Source organism: Apium graveolens, chromosome 11, assembly GCF_009905375.1.
Source record: "Apium graveolens cultivar Ventura chromosome 11, ASM990537v1, whole genome shotgun sequence".
Taxonomy (NCBI): Eukaryota; Viridiplantae; Streptophyta; class Magnoliopsida; order Apiales; family Apiaceae; genus Apium; species Apium graveolens.
The window spans coordinates 130,121,778-130,141,716 of record NC_133657.1 but is presented as its reverse complement, the minus strand read 5'-3'; the positions used below and the strand labels follow the sequence as shown (position 1 = coordinate 130,141,716).

Sequence of the window (19,939 nt, the reverse complement as noted above, 5' to 3'; positions counted from 1 at the left end):
GTTGTAAATCATAATTTCTTTCGAGAGCGAGTCGCCTTACGATATTTATTTGATTACAAACCTTATTATTTATAAATACGAGTCCAATAAATCTCTGAAAATTCTTAAACGAGTCAGATATTGTTTGTTAATGCGAATATAGATCCGACTTCGATTTTAAAAATATTTATAAGTCTAAATTAAGTATGTGCCTTATGTGCTATGTGATTTATGTGAGTACTTGAGTCCTAAATGCTAAATAATGTATATATGAGTCAGATAAAATCGTATGAGTGGACAATAAGGGCTACGTGGTCTCAGTCTGAGATACTTACGATGTATGTCAACTAAACGAGTATCTTTCTTTGATAGATTCAACATTCCTAACGCAGATCAAGCCAGAAATAGGGGGCTGTGAACTACCCAAAGCGGAGCGTGTACCAGGCAAGTTTTTCCCTATTCTAAGTTCAGAATAGTGAATTGCTTTTACATTTCTATGGCAGTAATATCCTGATAACTCTTGTTCATAAACACTGATACACAACTGTTGTTCTTTTATCCATAATTTATTTCGATTCCTGATTTCTCCTAATTCATTGAATCCTCTATTCATATTCCAATAGTTATATACACACATATACATATACTCTGATATATTCCGATATTGGGATAAATCGAAAGCATGCCGATTATTCCGGATGCTAAGCTATGGACTAGATGGCTACGATGCAGGCCAGGTCTGCACCGAACCCTTAATTATTAGGCCATAGTCCGTGGGTACCCTATATGTTGGTGGGTCTATGCAGTTGAGTATTGATCCACGCTATATCCTGAATGATCAGCATGTTATAGTGCATATGTTGGTTTTTGTGTCCAGTCTAATTCATTTGGTACTCGCCAATAGTGGCCCTCATTATTCCCTGCATAAATATGTGAATACTCAAGCAATCAGATTACTGGTTCATTTAACTTTCTCCCTTTATACTATATATATGTTGCAGGCTTGTTGAGCAATTTTGGCTCACCCCTATTATTTTTGTTATTCACCTTGTTTTTCAGTTAAAGTCGAGAATGAAACCCATCCGTATCCGAGTGGTCAAGAAGCGGGTCAGACGGTGGGACCCTCTGGCACCAAGGGTGCTAATTTCAATTCCAGAAGAGAGTCTTGAGATGCCCGAGCAGGTGTAGCCGGAACAGATGTAGAGGTCGTTTGAATAAAAGAAACTTAGTTTGAAATTTATGAAGATAACTGGTTTGTAATAAAGAAGGTTTGTAAGACAGTTTATTTGGGTTGTTGTAATAAAGATAGTAAGTTGTTCTTGTTTTCACACCTTAACCTTAAAAGATCCTGAGTAGTAGTATCAAGGGGTTGATATATATATATATATTAATATCATTGTATAGGTTTAGAAAGGTAGTTAGTGGCAGTAATACCCCAAATCTATACCCCAGATTTGGAGGGTGTTACAATTTAAACCCAACAATCATCCGCTTCAACCCAATACTCCAAATACTCCAAATCAGGTTGAATGGTAACCATCAATAAATCAACGCTCAATAGGCCGATACCTCCCTCGAACAAGAATTTATTCATCTCATTCTTTCAACTTTTGAGGATCACTAAAACCCGTATAGTGACCTCCAAATTATCGTTCTTCATCATAACGGCATATTCATCCACGAAATTACGTGTATCAACCATAAGTGTGTCAATTCACCATTGAGTCACCCGATCCTTGCTTTCACAATCCTTCGACTCCTGGAAACGAACAACAACATCATCCAAAAAATTTCACATAGTTGATCAACCATCAAACTACTGAAACTATTGCAATGATTCCTTCCAACTTCCATCTCGAGTACGAACAAATTGATCCATGGTGCAAGTCAACCACCATACCTTACGTTGCTTTACCTATTCCCACGTTAACATGCTTCATATCATCAAACCATCATAGCACTCCAGCATACCAATTAAATCTCGAACGTTTCTCAATTCTACTAATTCAAAGTACGCATACAAAATATATATGATGCGGAAAAATACGTCCAAACTTGTATCATTAATCCAAACAATTATCAGTAATACATCAAAACATGACACCCATTATAAGAAAAAGTTGAATAAAATATCACCATATTAGACATCGGTTGCTGATGCCACTAATATTAAAAGAGATAATAACATCATCCTGTATTTTTCTGATGTCTTTATTATTTGAAAATATTGGTTATTTAACAACTGATGTCTAAAGTTGCCTGAAATAATCAGCACGGACCACTTCCATTTATTTCCTCTTGTGAAATATTGTAAAAATTTCCCCCCTTTTGTTCCCGTGATTTCTCCCCTTCTTCAGACTAAGAAAAACACTCTCTCTCTCTCTCTCTCTCTCTCCTTCACGAAAAACACTCTCTCTCTCGCTCTCTCTCTCCTCTTCACCACAAATCACCTCCACCACCATTCGCATATGCTCTACTCACACCACCACCACTTCTCTGCTTACCTCCGCCGTGCCCTACTCACCACCATCACCATTACCAATTCTCACGCCTCTCATTTGCTCGTGTTCAAATTGGTAAGCTTTAAGCACGAATAGGGTCTCCTATGCTATTTCTAAGGTGTTCTCTGCTGAAATTGGTAAGCTTTAATTCGAGGGTTTTTAAAAATCAAAACCCTAATTTCTTAAATTGGGGTATTTTAAACAAACCCCAATTTCTTAAATTTGGGGTTCTAATTTACTTGGATTTATTGGTTATACCCTAAATATTTTAAATTTGATTTTACAAGATCTTTCTCAGTTGGTTGTGGTCGTCTTTTTAGGTAGTTTTTTTTGAATTTTTAAAATGTGTTATTACTTGGATATAACACATTGATGGAGTTCTCTCTATGTTAAGATATAATTGTTACCTCCATGATATAGATGAAACTATTTTTATTATAATTCTAAAAGAACATAAATGAGAACTAGTTTTTGCTTCATATATGTGGATTCTAAAAGAAGTGATAAGTCAAATAATGTCTTTAATTTAATTTATTAGTGAGATACCAACAATTTATCGAGACCGGGGCCTGAAATGCCTCCGATATGAGATAAGTATTTTAGTTGCTGATTTGTGGACTGTTACATTTACACTTGCTGAGAAGGAACAATATAACTTGTCATAAAGCTCAATATCTGCCCTTTTTCTTTAGGGGATATTACTCCACCTGGTATGAAGAGAGCTATAGAGGTGTAGATTGAAACATAGAGCAAAAAGAAAGATATATTTCTAGAATTTTAAGGTATTGAACTAATGATGTTCAGTTATTCTTCCTAGTTTACGGATATTTCTAACAAGACTATGCTAAAAATAGAGGTATATGACTATACCTCTGTTATATGTCTTTCTTCAGTTTTTAGCTACGCCCCCTTTTTCAGGTCCAATTAATACAAATATAAATAAAATAAGATTTTGCCAGGATGCCATTTTTTGTTTGTCTAGTGCAAACTGAATAAAGAATAATGGTTCAGACTTTTATATCAACTTCAGTGGTGCACGCAAGCAGATCCAGAAGGTTGCCTCCTACTCTTTATTTTACCAGCACTTTTTCAGTTTTGAAGCAATGTTCATTAGGTTTATCTAAAAATCCGAGCTTATAAATTTGTTCTAATTTTTATAAATTACTTAAAGGATGCTGGTGATTGCAAGGGAACAACAAAATATTTATTGGATAACATCGGATAGATGGAAAGTGAGGCACATAAGTCATTTATGCATATGTTAGTTCTTCATTTGAAAATTTGTCACTATAATTATTTGCTTATATCAATGGTTCATATGTTACTGTATCTCAGTGAGTATTCTTGCAGAACTTTACAAAAATTTTGACTGATAATTACAAATATGTGATGTACAACTTGACGTTATTGATCAAGTTTTTTATAAAAAGAGCTTCAGTCCATCGAACCTACCTATAAGAATATACCCATGTCAGTTACCATCTTATATTCTTGTGACATACTTTTGGTTGAATAATGTATTCCACCAAACTGCTTCAAAATCTTATTTAGAGAATTGTGATAAAATTTACACCTGCTATCAACACGGTCCCAATAGTTGATAAAAGAAATGCATATATGCATTAATTGTACACTCCCTAAATCAACTTCTTCATTCTCTTAAAGGTTAAAAAGTTCTTGCTTTTATTTTGTTCTGAGGAGGGCCTAACCCTCATTTAATTATTTACTTCTGCTCTGGTTAAAACTCATTTTAACTTACAAGTTACACTAAATAATGGTGCTAATATATTTATATTTTTTCTTAATTTTTTTAAGTAATTAAATAATATTTTCATTAATATGACATTATTGTTTTATTACGTGCATGCATAATATACAAATATAATAATTAATAGTGATAATTTATCTTGTCTGGAACAGAAATATTAACCTTGATGAGTAAATTATCTCTATATTGGAACCTAGGGTAAATCTAAAATGTCTCTATATGTGTATTAAGTACAGAATGGATAACTGACAGAGTAATATCAATTGTTTGAATGTTTAGGCAGCTAAGAGAGGGGGCAGCATTGGCGTACGATATGGCAGCAATTGAGTACCAGGGAATGAATGAAAAAAAGAATTTTGACCTCAGACGTTACATAAAATGGCCCAGAAAAGATAGCTTATCTTGTAAGTACATTATGTAAACAAGGAGATTTGAATTTTTTTACTGTCAAGCAACCCTGATTTATAATTGCTCTATAATGTCCACTGTTTCTAATGAAGTTTATCTGATAGGAAACTCAAACTAGTAGAATTGTATATGAAGCTAACAATAATTACGGAGACTATACTTTGACAATTTTTTCCATTATAATTAAGCTAGAATGGCTTGTCTAAGCTTTTTCTGGAAACTCTGTATAGACACGGCTTCATTAAATTTCATTAGCTAATCTCATACCAATATACCTACCTTACAGAGCGAATAAAAATGTCGTTTTGGCTACAGGGGAACATGGGGACATTTGGGTTACTTCGTAAGAGTTACAACATCCAACTTACTATTTGATAATTATCTTATTAATCCACTATGCATCTAGGTTTCCATATCATTTTCTAAGTTATAGATTACAAAACATGTAACATTTCCATGTCATTTGAAATGTATTATGTTGATATCTGATCATTGGATATCATTTACAAGTTTAGTGATAAATTCTTCTCTTATGTTTGCCAAGTCCTCTTTAATCTTGGGAGTAGTTGCTTGTAATTTGTTAGATATATGTTAGAATATTAGTTACTTGTTAATTTCTAACTAGGGATGGATTTTGAAACATGTGGCAATGAACTTAACAAGACTACTGGGAATGTAGTGGGAATGGGAATGTAGTGGGAATGCAGCGGGAATGCAGGTGCAAGAGTAACTTGTGAATTTTTATAATAATAATGTATATATCATCCAATATATATCAGCCCTAGTATGACGAGCCGGAGACAGTTATGAGATAATGTAGGCTATTGAATCCATTTCTATGCCTGTTGCCCAGTAAAGATACAATTGTTTAAGGAGGGTTGGATACAATTGTATAAATGTTTCGAACAAGTAATAAAATATAACAGCTTTTTATATTTCTGATAAAAACTGTTACAAAACCCTCTCAAGAAATACTTTATGTTCTTCAGAGTTGTTAGGTCGAATGATACTCGAGATCGATATACTATGTGATGACCTAAATTGTGTTTATATACTACACAGCTACAATTAAACAATCTAAAATATGCATTATCAAAAGCTAACTAAAACTGATACATATCTTTAACTGAATAGATAAAGTCCTATAATTCAGACGTAAAAGATATCTACTCCAAATTACAAGGAACAGAAAAAATCTTCTAAGTTGACTGTCTTCAAATACTGATGATATTCAAATGCTGATGATGTGTCAAATCCTGACGACACATCAAATACTGATGACACCCGAACAGCCAGATCCCGAACTTCTTCTGTCATTGAGAATTCAATATGTAACAATCTCCCCTAATTTATGCTTAATGTAATGAAGCACAAATTCCATTCTCAATGATGCCAAAACCAATCTACAAAATGTACAAGGAATAAAACTTACTTCAGTATCTTTAGATAACTGATAATTGTTTTCAGAAAGTTTTTCAATCTTTTTTCCTCCTTGTCTCGTAGGACTTTAACAAGCTTTTTCTTCAACTCTCTCTTCTTTTCAGTGTCTTCTCCAAGCTGATAAATGGCTGATCTCAACTTAGCAATTGAGATTTTGTTTATCTCAAGATCACCAATCAACATGAAACTTAAACTGGCATCTTCATGATCGGGACTGAAGGATAACTGAGAACTGTTGAGAAAAACTTTTAGCATTGTAGCTCCTTTTTTCATCTTCATTTCTTGACCAGTATAAGTTCTATACTCAGGAACATAATCACCATTGTATTTATCATCTTTTGTCATGACTCTTCTTCTGATGGTTTCAAGTATCATAGAAGACCGATTTCTGGTGACACTATTCTCAACTCTAAGAAGATAATGAATGTATTTCAATTCTGTCACAGTCTTCATTAAGAGTTGCTGTAATGTAAAGCTCTTTACTTTGCCATCCCTAAAAAAGTACAGAATCTCTACGCTGACATCATTATCATTTATCTTTCTATAAACGATCTTCACAGCTTTAACTTTCTCAATATGTGAAGGAGAAATTCTTTTACCAATATTCTCTATTAGAGTATTTGTATCCAGCATATCAGATCTTAAAATCTCCATATCAGAATGACCAATGCCTCCTCTGGTTTGAGATTTGACAAGTTTCAGTTTTTCATTGTATTCCACCCAAGAAAATTTCTTGATGGACTTATCAACATCTTCCTGTTCTGAAATAGAATCTCTTAACCCTGCTGACACAAATTCAACATGCTTGAACCCTTTAGGATAATCGAATGTATAAATGTCTTTCCATCTTCTATCCTTCTTGCTGAGAGGAGCATAACTTGTAGACAGATCATGAATCTTCCCTTTTGCTTTATGCCATAGTTCTCTCTTTAATTTTAAAACTCTCTGCAAATAATCTTTGTGTGCTTGATCAGCTTTCCTTCTATCAACCTTTTCTTTTTCATCAACCTCTGAAATATGAGGAGTGACTACTGTAGTAAGGGCTGACTCATTTAATGCTTCAATCACTTTTTCATCAGAGTCAAAATCAGTTATCAGGTTCATAGCATCGGGATCTGCTTTTACCTCAGGATTTGTGTTTGCATCAGGAGTTGCATTCGGATTTGCTGTATCAGCTTGATCAATGTTAGTGGCTAATCTTTTCTTCCTTTGTATAATCAACTCTTCTGACTTCTGAGCTTCTTCATCTTCTTCATGTCCTTGTACAGGAACATAACCTTCTCTGGATAGAACATTCAGAATAGTAGAGTTAAATACAGTCACTTGACTTGATTTAGAAGTTCTTCCTATTCCTCCTCTTCCTCTAACTCTTGTAGATCTCCCACCTCTTTTTCCTCTTCCTTTAGAATTGTTAGCTTCAACTTCAATTTGAGCCATTAACTCCTTTTATTGCATAACTGCTTCTTTAGGTGTTAGATCAGGAAATTCTCTAGTTATATACCCAAGAGCACTCCTTGCATTCTTTTGCTCAAACCTCTTGTCTTTGTAGTACAAAATAATCTCTTCACCTGTTTCCTTATGCCTGTAAGGAAAGTGTTAGGTCACAAAACACTGTAGAAGGGGGTTGAATACAGTATTTATACAATCAAATCGATTTCAACACAAGTATGTAACAAAGATCAAGTATATTTAAATAAACTCTGTTACAATATGAACTGTTGTTCTCTCTTAGTGATGAACAAATATCACTAAGAGCTGCTAGGTTACAATGAATAATGTTTCTCGATAATGATAACACATATAGTGTAAACCCTAAGCTGTGTTTATATAGTACACAATTACAAGATTTATTCTAATTAATATGGAATATAATTCTGTCTCCTAAAATATATCAATTAGATATCTTCTACAAGTCTTCTAGTCTTCTAACTCTTTCCATGCATATCTTCTATTATTTTAGTCCAGGTCTTCTCCTGTAAATCAACCACATTCCTTATCTGAAAGTCTTCCCGCACTTAAGTACTGATATGTATCTTCTGACACCTTAAGTTCTGATATTAAGTTCTGACTTCAGTAAGTTCTGATTTCAGTAAGTCCTGATATGTCCTGTTGTTAAGTTCTGAAAACTAAACACAAATTATATTAGACATGACATCTCAAATATATCTAACAATCTCCCCCAACTTGTAAATTATGCAAAATATACAAGTTAATAGATTTGATTATGTCAAAAACATTTTAAGTACAAATGCAATGAGAGTTTAAATAGAAAATTAACTACAACTTATAGTCCTTGTAGCTTTTACCAATCTCACTAAGTCAATCTGAATCCAAAGTGATTCTTGACAAAGTTTGATATCAGCTTTTCTTCTTTATTCCTCGGACTTGAGCTATTGTAGTCGTGACTTGCTTCATCTTGACTTCCAATCTGGTAGATTGCAGTCCTTAGAGCGGAGATATTGTGTCTTTCTAAACCATCACCCAGTCTTATAACCCTTGGATGAGAAGAATCTTCATTGTAGCACATACATTTCTCTTTCAAAATCACTTCAAGTTTAGCAGAATCTTTTTTCATTGGAATTTCATTTCCATCATCTTCAACTATGTTAGGAATGAATTCTGTAACTCTTGAACCAGAAATTCTTGCTTTATCTCTTATGGTCTTTAATATGAAATTTGACATCAGACTTCATCTCTAAAAGATAATGAAAGAATTGAAGTGCTTTCAAAGATTTGTTCAACACATCTGATTCTAACATCTGTATGTCCTTCCATCTTCAAGAAATAGAATCAAATTTTCTTTGACATTATGCTTGTCATGAGCATCCAGTACCACTTGAACAGAGATAACCTTATCAAGGTGTTTCTGTGTAACATCTTCAAGAGGTTTGTCAGTTAACAAAAATGGATCTCTAGTAGCAACTTCAACTCCTGTTTTGATCTTAGCTTCATCAGAACCTAGCCCTGCTCTGTCTCTTTGTTCTCTAACATTTAACCCAATAATCATGAAATCAGACAACAATTGGCTTTTCTTTGGATCTGATGGTCTGGCATTTTTCCATATAAGTTTCTTTTTATCAGCTACTTTCATCTTGTCTAAATCAACTTGAGCTATGTCAGAGGTTGATATCTTGATAATTTTATTAGAACTTGTTGTTTCTTCTGTAGCTTGCTGTTCTTCACTCTGAACAACTTGAGTTTTGTCAAAGGTTGTCTTGGATTTTTCAGTAGTCTTCCTTCTTTTCAGAGTTTGAACAGATTCATCTTCAGTAAGAGTATCATAATGAACTTGAACCATTTTGCATACTGGTTTCATCAGGATTTGAGAAATTTTCATCTCCCATGGCTTTATTGGTTCATCAACTTTTCCTTTCCCTTTATCTTTGGAATCAATCTCAGTTTGTGATCTAGTCTTGTGCTTTGATGCCTCAGTATTTGATTTCTCCTTGATCACAATGCCTTTTTCCTTAGGCCTTGGAGGTTTCTTTACAACATAAGCTTTAGACTTTAGATTTGTCTTCTCAGCTTTAAATCTAGCTTCTTCCTCCTTAAGATTTTCTAAATCCATTCCAGGATTATGTTTCAGAAATAATTTTCTAGCAATCTCTTCATCAAGTGTCTGGATTTTAGGATCTTTGTAGTAGACAGTAGTCTGCTTTCCCTTTAGCTTCAGAGTTTGCAGAAACTTCTACGAGTCTTGACTTCCACCTTAAATCAGAACATCAGGCTTTGTCATCAGACTTTGCTTATCAGAACTTGATATCAGACTTTTAGCATTCACAGCATCAGAACTTGACTTGTTCTGTGTAGAAGATTTGTAATCTTCTCCACCATTGTTGAAGGAAATCCACATGATAACCTCTATCACAGATTTGACTCACACTTAGCAGATTGTGTTTAAATCCCGAGATAAGAGCTACCGTTTCAATGATGACATTCCCAAAATTGATATTGCCATATCCCAGAGTTTTTCCCATGTTGTCATCTCCATAAGAAACTCCTGGGCCAGCTTTTTTTACAAAGTCTGATAACAGGGCTTTATTTCCAGTCATATGTCCTGAACATCCACTGTCCAGAACTAGGATGTTTTTCCTGTTGCCCTGCAATCACAAAGACCACTATTGGTTAGTTTTAAGGACCCAGACTTGCTTAGATCCTTTGGCCTTTTTAAGTTTGTTAGCATTTGCAACGGATTTAATTTCATAGTTTATGCTAACATGCTGTTTATCAGAATTTATATCAGACTTTATATCAGACTTTGCATCAGACTTTACATCCAGACTTGCTTAGATCCTTTGGCCTTTTTAAGTTTGTTAGCATTTGCAACGGATTTAATTTCATAGTTTATGCTAACATGCTGTTTATCAGAATTTATATCAGACTTTGCATCAGACTTTACACTAGAAGGAATAATACTAACTCTCTTCAAAGAAGGTTTTATTTGATAATAATCATATTATAAACTATGATATTCCTTACAAGTATAAATGGAATGCCATAAACTACCACAATGAAAACAAGGATTTTGTGGTTTAAACCTAACAGACTGACTCTTAACTCCTGATCTAGGAGATAAATAATTTATATCTTTATTTTTCCTACAAAAAGAAGCAAGATGGTTAGAGTTTTCACAGTTATAACATTTCTTTCTAGGAGCATTAGGAACAGACATATAATTATTGCTTTTATTCACACCTTTCTTTCCATTCCTATTTTTCCTAGCTTCTTTTACTTTGTTCACATTTCTAATCTCTTTCAGCTTATACTTAAGCTGTTTCTTTGTCATTAAGCCTTTACTTTAGCTGGTTTTTCCTGTTTTAATTTGTCAGAAGTTGACTTGTCTTTGACTTCTGTCCTAGACTCTTTCATCTTTTCAGAATCAGACTTTACAGTTTTTGCTACAAACTTAACAGGATTTGCCTTTGGCTTAGCAGTCTGTTTAACAACAATTGGCTCAATTTGCACAGTTCCTTTCTCACTTTTATCATCTCCATAACCTAAGCCCTCTTTCCAGTTTCTACTACTTAGTAAATTCTGAGTTATTCTGCCAGAGTTATTCCAAGCTCTGATAATCTCTCTTTCCTTTTCTAAGTCAGCTTTTAGAGATTCATTCAATTTTAACACTTCATCTCTAACATACAATTTTAACTCCTTTTCTAAATAGTCATTTCTGTTTTTAAAAGCAAGATTTTCAGATGTTAATCTTTCATATGTTAAAGTCTGATCTCTATAACTAATGAACATGGTTTTAAGATATAATCTCGACTCAGTAATATTATCAGTCTGAAAGGCATAAGTTGTTTGAGGTACCTTCAATTCAGCAGTTTCAGTACTGCTATCAGCATTTGCCATCAAGACATAGTTCACCTCATGTTCAGAATCTGAAGTGTCTGTCCAGCTTTTCTTCTTTGTGACAAGTGCCTTACCTTTGTCACTTTTTCCTTTCTTGCAGTCAGGAGATATGTGGTCTCTTTCACCACAATTATAGCATTTGATATTTGAGTTGTCTCCTCTGTCAAACTTTCTGAACCCTTTCTTATCAGAACTTCCACTTTTCCTGGAAAACTTCTTACCCTTTCTGAATTTCCTGTAGGCTATCTTTGTGATACCCTTCACCACAAGAGCATACAGTTGCATCATCTCTGCATCAACATCTATTTCAGGTAAATTTTCAGTTTCTGAATCATCATCATCAGAATATGATGACTCTGAATCAGACTTTATGACTAGAGCCTATCCTTTGCCCCTCTTTGAAGCAACCACTTTAGGAGATTCATCCTCAGCTTTAAGAACAACTGTCCTTGACTTTCTTCCATTCCTTTTGCTCCTTTTATCCATCTCAAGTTCATAAGTCTTGAGCATACCATAAATTTCATCAAGAGTAGTTTCAGTAAGGTCATAGTTGTCTCTTATGGTATTAGACTTCAAATCCCAATTTTCAGGAAGAGCTAAAAGGAATTTTTGATTTGAATCTTCAAGATCATATTCCCTGTCCACCAGTGACAGATCATTCAATAGTTTGACAAACCTGTCATATAAGTCAGTTAATGACTCATCAGCTTTTGAGTCAAAGTGCTCATACTCTTGAGTGAGTATAGTCCTCTTGTTCTTTTTGAATGGATCAGTTCCCTGACATCTTGTCTCCAAATCATCCCATATCTCCTTTGCAGTCTTGCATCCAATTACCTTGTTTGACATGACATTATCAATGGCACTATGCAACAAATGCCTTACACTTGCATCCTTGGCAATAAATGAGATGTCTTCAGCTGTGTAATCACCTTTCTCCTTTGGTATGGACTTTGCTGGTTGATCAGCAACTGCAACAGAGAGCTTGGTAGGCTTATATGGTCCTTCACTAATTCTGTCAAGGTATTCTGGATCTGTAGCTTCCAGAAACATAGCAATCTTCACTTTCCATATGGGATACTCAGAAGGTCTCAATATGTGAACCCTAATAGTCTCATATCGACTGTAGGTTTGAGTGTTTTGAGTTTCTTGAGTTTTGGTGGGCTTAGTTGGGGTTTGTGTTTCTTTAGACATGATTGTTTGGATCTTTAATGTATGTGTGTTAACAGAAAAGTTCTGATACCACTTGTAAGGTCACACAACACTGTAGAAGGGGGTTGAATACGGTGTTTATACAATCAAATCGATTTTAACACAAGTATGTAACAAAGATCAAGTATATTCAAATAAATCTGTTACAATATGAACTGTTGTTCTCTCTCAGTGATGAACAAATATCACTAAGAGCTGCTAGGTTACAATGAATAATGTCTCTCGATAATGATAACACATATAGTGTAAACCCTAAGCTGTGTTTATATAGTACACAGTTATAAGATATATTCTAATTGATATGGAATATAATTCTGTCTCCTAAAATATATCAATTAGATATCTTCTACAAGTTTTCTAGTCTTCTAACTCTTTGCATGCATATCTTCCATTGTTTTAGTCCTGATCTTCTCCTGTAAATCAGCCACATTCCTTATCTGAAAGTCTTCTCGCACTTAAGTACTGATATGTATCTTCTGACACCTTAAGTTCTAATATTAAGTTCTAACTTCAGTAAGTTCTGCTTTCAGTAAGTCCTGATATGTCCTGTTGTTAAGTTCTGAACACTAAATACAAATCATATTAGACATGACATCTCAAATATATCTAATAGAAAGAATAATCCCTTAGCATCTGCTAAATTAGAGATTGTAACATCATCATCCTCAGGAGCACCGGCAGTAGTTTTGTGCTTAGCTTTATGAGCACCAGTAGACTTCCTTTGTCCTGAAGAACCAGTCTTCTTGAAATGTTGAGGTTGTTGAGCAGTAGAAGTAATTTGAACATCTGTGATTGGATTCTTATCATTTTTATCACCAGGATTCTTATTTTTATCACCATCATCATCAATATCTTTATCCTTTGTCTGAATAGAATCTGGTGTACATTTTGTAGCAACTATCTTCTCCCCCTTTTTAGCATCAGTATTTGAAAGAAGAGAAAATAGAGCATCCAGTTTGTCACCTATAGAAGAGATCTTATCTTCTAAGGAGGAAAGTCTAGAGGCCATGCTGTGTTGAGATTCAACAACATCTATAATAGTATTTTTCACACTTTTAAATTTAGCTGAGGTAGGTATGTGGAGCATAAATTCATCACTTTTGAAGAAGTCTCATGCTGAGCTATGTCAGAATCATCCGCATCACTGTCATTATCAGAGTCAGACAACCCATCAGAAGAATTTGCAGAATCAGGTAGAATTGCCTTGCCTTTATCCAAATCCTTTGCAAGAGGTGTCTGTGGATGATAAGATCCTGAAACAGAAACATGGCAACACCTAAATCTCTCTGTTCTTTTCAAGTGATCTCATCACTTCTCACACAATATATTAATTTTAAGAGTAATATTGTTCTCACAAAAGAAACTTTATAAGTAAAAAAACTTATAAGATTCTTGTCTCAAAGCTACCTCTTCTTTTTCCAGTACAGGAGACTGCCACTCAAAAAATTAAAAAAAATGATATTTTCACACAGTCTCACAGAAAGGCTCAATCACACATTTAGCAAAGAAATAAGAGATAGCTGAGAAGAGTAGTGTGCTTGTCACATAAATAGAGGTAACCTCAAAAAAGAGACTATTTATAATCATAGAAACATGAGAATATATGAGGAAGTTAGCAATACCTGAAGGTGAGTCCTCAAGTGGAAGTGATGATGGTGGAGGAACAAACAGCACATCAGGATGCTTTTGCAAAATAGCAATCAGTAGGGGATCATTAATAGTAACTAGTTCAGTTGAAGGATGAATCTCAGTAGGAGTTGTTGTAACATCAGGATTTGATCTGTCAGGAGAAGGTGAGAGACCAGCATCAGTACTTTGAACTGATGGTTCTTGTGGAGTCTGAGAAATGTGAGCTACTTCAGCAATGCTTGGTGAAGGTTCTTGTGTGTTCTTCTAAAAAATAGGATCATTTATGATTGCATCCACCTTTGATAGTATCTCCTGATGAGTTTGCTTTTCCTGTAGTAGTTGAACAGAGTCAGCAAGAAGATCACTCTGAGCAATATTAACAATGATTTGTGCAGCCTCGTTGTCTGCATCTTCCCTTTGAGAAGATGGTTCTTGTGTAACTGGATGTGTTGCAGTTGCTAAATCCCTTTGAGACTTAGGTTCTTGTGTACTGACATCCTTGGGAAGAGGCTGAGTCTTTTTCTTCTTTCTGATGTATCCAACTACTTCTTCACTTTTTCTTTTCAACTGGCTCTTTGCAGTTGTCTTGAGTTCAACATTTGCTTTAATTACTGGAAGCTTGTCAAGCAGAGCACTAGCATCAGTAGTTGGCTCCTTGGTTCCAATAGTGTCAACAGAGTCATCAGGATGTTGATCAATGGATTTCTTGATTTTTGACAAAGACCCAATTGGCATCTGATCATCTGAGTCAGAATCATGTATGATCAGTCTTCTTTTCCTTACTGGAAAACAGTCTTCTTTCTTCTCACTCTCACTCAGTGAGGCTTGTTTAGCTATCTATCTCGATGTGACAGATTTCTTAAACAACCTTTTCTTTGTTACAACTGATGTCTTTTGAGAGACAGCAGAGGAGGCTAATTTAGAAGCTGGGTGTGTTTGCTGTTTGGAAGAAGAAATGCTTGGGTTAGAAACAAGATTGGTGGTTTCTTGATTCTCAGCATCAGGAACTGTGACAGAGATGCCATCATCAGGATTTGCAGGCACTTGTGTAGGAGTAGGTCTATTTCTTAACAGAAATTTCCTGACCTCTCTAGGCAGAAAGAGAGGTCCTGAAAATTTATTCTTTTCATCCCTTTTAATATGATCAGTATAGCTTTTTCAGAAATTTGAAAAACAGGAAGTAATTCATCATCATCAAAAATAACATTAGGGCATAGAAAATTGAAAATCAGTTGTAGAAATCTAGTATACCCTATCACTCCCGAAGCATCTGCTCTCCTAGCAATTATGAATTGTAGTATAGTATTACCATAATCAAAATTACTAGAGTAAAGAAGAGAGTACCCAATTTTCAGAGAAGTGGATGGAAGAGCATCAAAATTTGTTGTCTTATTCAAGAAACACCTACTGATGCAATCAAAGAAAAAATTTCATTCTCTTTTCAGTTTAGTCTTTGCCAGTTTTCCAATGGTTGTGATTTCTCCTTGATAGCCTAAAATCCTTAGCATATCAAACAGTTGCTCAGTTGTATGAGTATCAGGAGCACCATCAAGGGTAGGCAATCTCAAGGCTTGAAGCAGAATATTAGCATCAACTTCATATCTTTGGCCCTTATACTCAAAGGAAAAACCAGTGTTTGTTGAATTAACCAAAGTTGTATTCCATACCTGCATGACAACCCTGTATGACACCTTGACAGGATTCGTAAGAGCATACCCAATTGGACATTGAAGTAGAAAATCCTGAATATCATGAAAAGATGATGGTATCTGCTGATGTGTAAGCACAACTAAGTAATTATTAGTGCCAAATGTATTTCCATGAATGATTGTAGTTTGGCTGAAGAGTGTTGAAACTTCAGACGGTGACATGATGTGTATAGCTTGTGAGAGAGAGTATAAGTGAGATTTGCACAATGAAACTATGTGTATGATGAATTGTGTCACAGAATTTCTTCTGGTTATATAACTTTACTACTCTGGAGTATGTATAACACATTCATATGAAGAAGGTAATTTAGTGAATTTGACTTCGGACAAGTAACAATTAATGAGTTATAGAATTTGACGGTGGAGTAATTTGCGGAAGTAAAGACAAAATACATACAGATATGTCAAGACACAACTGTAGAAATTTGTTTATCAGATAATCCACCATTAACCATTAATTAAGTGAGACACTTAATTGCAGCAATAAAACTACTCAAAAATTAATTATTATTAATAATCTGAATTAGAACATGCTGACCTGTCGTCAGTATTTGAGACCTCTTTTCTGTCAGGATTTGACAAACTCAGGATATGTTGATTCGAATTCAACAGTTGTTTGTCAAAGCATCACAAATTATTAGCAAACCATAATTTTAATCAAAACAATCATCAAGATATACATTTTAAGTGGATGATGTAAATATTAACAGGCTTCAATTTAAGAACATTCACATACATACATAGCGAAATAAGCATAGACTAAATCTTGCAATCAAAAGAAATTTCATTAATATATCAGAAGAGTACATTTCATGAAATTTGTGGATTACTTGCAAAATAAATTACAAGATAGTCTTAGTCTAAAAAGATGCTCAATAGTCTTAGTCAAAGAACTAAGGCTATTGATGTTAATTAGTTCCTCATACTATTTACAAATAGCACAGCAAGACGGATGATCCGTTCTTGCTGAAGAAGAGCTTCTCGCCGTGCTTCTTCCAAGCGATCAAGATGGAGATGATAATCCATCTCAAAAAATAGGAGATCTGTCTAAATCTCTTGTGGAACCAAGTTCCACCCCTCATCGGGAATGGGAGTGATGTATCATTCCTGCTGCCAGTCATCACAACTGAACTCGACGTTGAAGTTCTCAAAGTTCATGAACATGTTGAAAAGAACCATTTTTGTTTATGGAGAAAAACAATATGAGAAATGAGTGTGACGAAGGTAATTTGTGTATAGGCAAGGATGATTTGATGGAATGAGAATGATAGTTTAAATAACCAAGGGAATATCAAAGGACTAGAGGACTGATCAATTATTAAATGTAGAGTTAACTTAATGATTTAACCAAAAGATGTCTTGTAAAGGCGCGTCTCCCTAGACTGATTTGTAATGATGACAATGAGATATTTATTTATACATGCACAATTAGCCAATAAATTTACTTAATTTATCATGCATATAATAAAATACATCAAATATTCCTGGCTTAATATCTAAAACAGCATTTATGACATATCAGGATTTGATCAATATACATCAGGATTTAATCAAATATAAATTGAAAAGAATTTATTTTTCCCAACTAACCATACCAAGTTCATTTACAAGCTTTGTAAATGTTGCTTCAGGTAATGCCTTTGTGAAGATATCATCCAGCTGCTGATCAGTAGGAACAAAATGAAGCTCTATGGTTCCTTCCATGACATGCTCTCTTATAAAGTGATATCTGATACTTATATGTTTGGTAAGAGAATGTTGCACTTGATTTCCTGTCATGGCAATAGCACTTTGATTATCACAATAAATAGGAATTTTTGAAAATGATAATTCATAGTCCATGAGCTGATTTCTCATCCATAGCAACTGAGCACAACAACTCCCAGCTGCAATATATTCAGCCTCAGTAGTTGAAGTAGAAATAGATTTCTGCTTCTTGCTGAACCATGAGACTAATCTGCCTCCCAAAAACTGACAGCTTCCTGATGTACTCTTCCTTTCCATTTGCATCTAGCAAAATCAGCATCTGAATAACCACATAATACAAAATCAACTTCCCTTGCATACTAGAGTCCAAGTGAAACAGTACCCTTGAGGTATCTGAAAATTCTCTTTACTGCAATTAGATGTGGCTTCCTTGGATTTGCCTGAAATTTTCTACACAAACAAGTGGCAAACATAATGTCTGACCTACTAGCAGTTGAAGGGTTTTTAGCACATAAACGCAACGAAAACGTAAATTTAAATCTTAAAAAAACCCGAAACCCTTCGCAGGATCCATGCGAAAAATAAATAATTAATTAACAGATTTAATAATTGATTAAATGAGATTTAATTAATTATAAATTAATTAAGAAAAGTTCTTAATATTATTAATTAAGAATTTAATTTTGGAAATTAAATGAAGTGAGAGAATTATTTTTCTAAAGTGTTTAGAAAATGGATTAGTGATTAAAAGGTCTTTTAATTATTAGTTAATTGGTTAATAAAAATAATCAATTCAAGGGTTAATAATAATATTTTATGGAAAATTTTCAGCTGAAAATTTTGCCTATAAATATACTATTATAAACCCTATTTGCCTCAACCCAAATAATTAACCCTAATTCTAAAGTAGAATAAGAGGGAGACAACTAATTCTCTCAACCTCTTCCTCCTCCATCACATTGTACTCTTGGTGGATATCGGTGGAGTGCTTCACACTTGAGGAGCAGCTGCTAGGGATTTCCGTTCATCGTTCTTGGATCGCTATTAAAGACCTCCATTTTTCCATTAACGTAAAGCTTCTTAAGGTAAACATACTGAACTACGAATTACATATTATTTTTCGCATGGATCCTGCGAAGGGTTTCGGTTTTTTTTAAGATTTAAATTTACGTTTTCGTTGCGTTTATGTGCTAAAAACTCTTCAATGGCATCAGAGCTACTTGCGAAAAGTTTTTAATTCGTTTATGTGTTTAACTGTTTTCGATATATGAGCATGTACGTGATTCGCCATGATTTGATGTTGATATAATATGCTTATATATGTATGGTTTTGAATATATGATATTCATGTGAGTTGTATAATCATAAGATGATTATGTAATATGTATATATACTGATATATACATGATTTATATTTGTTCTAATTATGAGAATCATATTAGATACGGATTCTGACTTGCCTGCTGCAGATTTGCTGAAATCTGGGTCTGGTGTTCGATTTACGCAAACGAATACCCTATTCCATAGGTAAACGAGCGTCTGAACAAAACTGATAGCTAAAGCTATCAACGACTTGTCTGTAAGGCGTTTGACGTCGTTTACTGCCCGTAAACAATGATTCTTGTTTCTGATTTGATTCCAATTTTTCTGATTTTTGTCATATTTTTTTTATGATTAGATCATGGATAATATGATATGTTAAGATCAGATTATGTGTTTTAACATGCTTTTATGTGTTGTATGAGCATGGTGGATGGTTATGGCCTTTCGACCTTAGTGTAATGGTTTTGGTTTTGGTTTTAAGTACGACTTGCATGTCGTCAATCTTTGTAATCATAAATCTCGAATATAACTCGAGTTATTCTTGTAAGTTCATTAGATTAATTTTACTTTCAATCATGTAATGTAATTGAAGACTCAAGAAGGCTATTCAATGGAGGTGATACAAAGAAGAAGACGAGGCATACAAGAAGTCTAAACAAAGAAGAAGACTTATGTAATAAGTAGTTGTATTTATTTCTATCACCATATTAGATTGACCTTGATCTTTATCATGAGCTTGATAAAGATCACATAGGATGGGGCCATAACCAAACACATTTATTTTATTGCACTTTACATTTACTTGTTTATTTAATTTTATATATGAGATATATGCCTATGTTTGCGATGATAGATTTAGGTGAACTTAAATCAATATAAGGCGTGCTCTAGAAAATCTAGAATAGGAATCGTTT

The 19,939-nt window shown here is 34.2% G+C and overlaps 1 long non-coding RNA gene across 4 annotated transcripts; it reads left to right on the top strand.

Annotated features, from left to right (window-relative positions):
• The first annotated feature begins 2,290 nt into the window (after positions 1-2,290).
• LOC141698092 (uncharacterized) lies at positions 2,291-19,894 on the top strand. 4 transcript variants are annotated; one of them, XR_012564941.1, is made up of 5 exons: positions 2,291-2,617; positions 3,173-3,262; positions 3,440-3,535; positions 3,652-3,740; positions 4,528-4,919. It is a non-coding gene; the product is annotated as an uncharacterized LOC141698092 (long non-coding RNA). The 4 variants fall into 4 exon arrangements; XR_012564940.1 differs by lacking the exons at positions 3,173-3,262; positions 3,440-3,535; positions 3,652-3,740 and adding exons at positions 17,627-17,742; positions 19,172-19,894 and having other exon boundaries at positions 2,295-2,617; positions 4,528-4,652; XR_012564942.1 differs by lacking the exons at positions 3,173-3,262; positions 3,440-3,535; positions 3,652-3,740 and adding an exon at positions 17,627-17,825 and having other exon boundaries at positions 2,298-2,617; positions 4,528-4,652.
• The last annotated feature ends 45 nt before the right edge of the window (positions 19,895-19,939 follow it).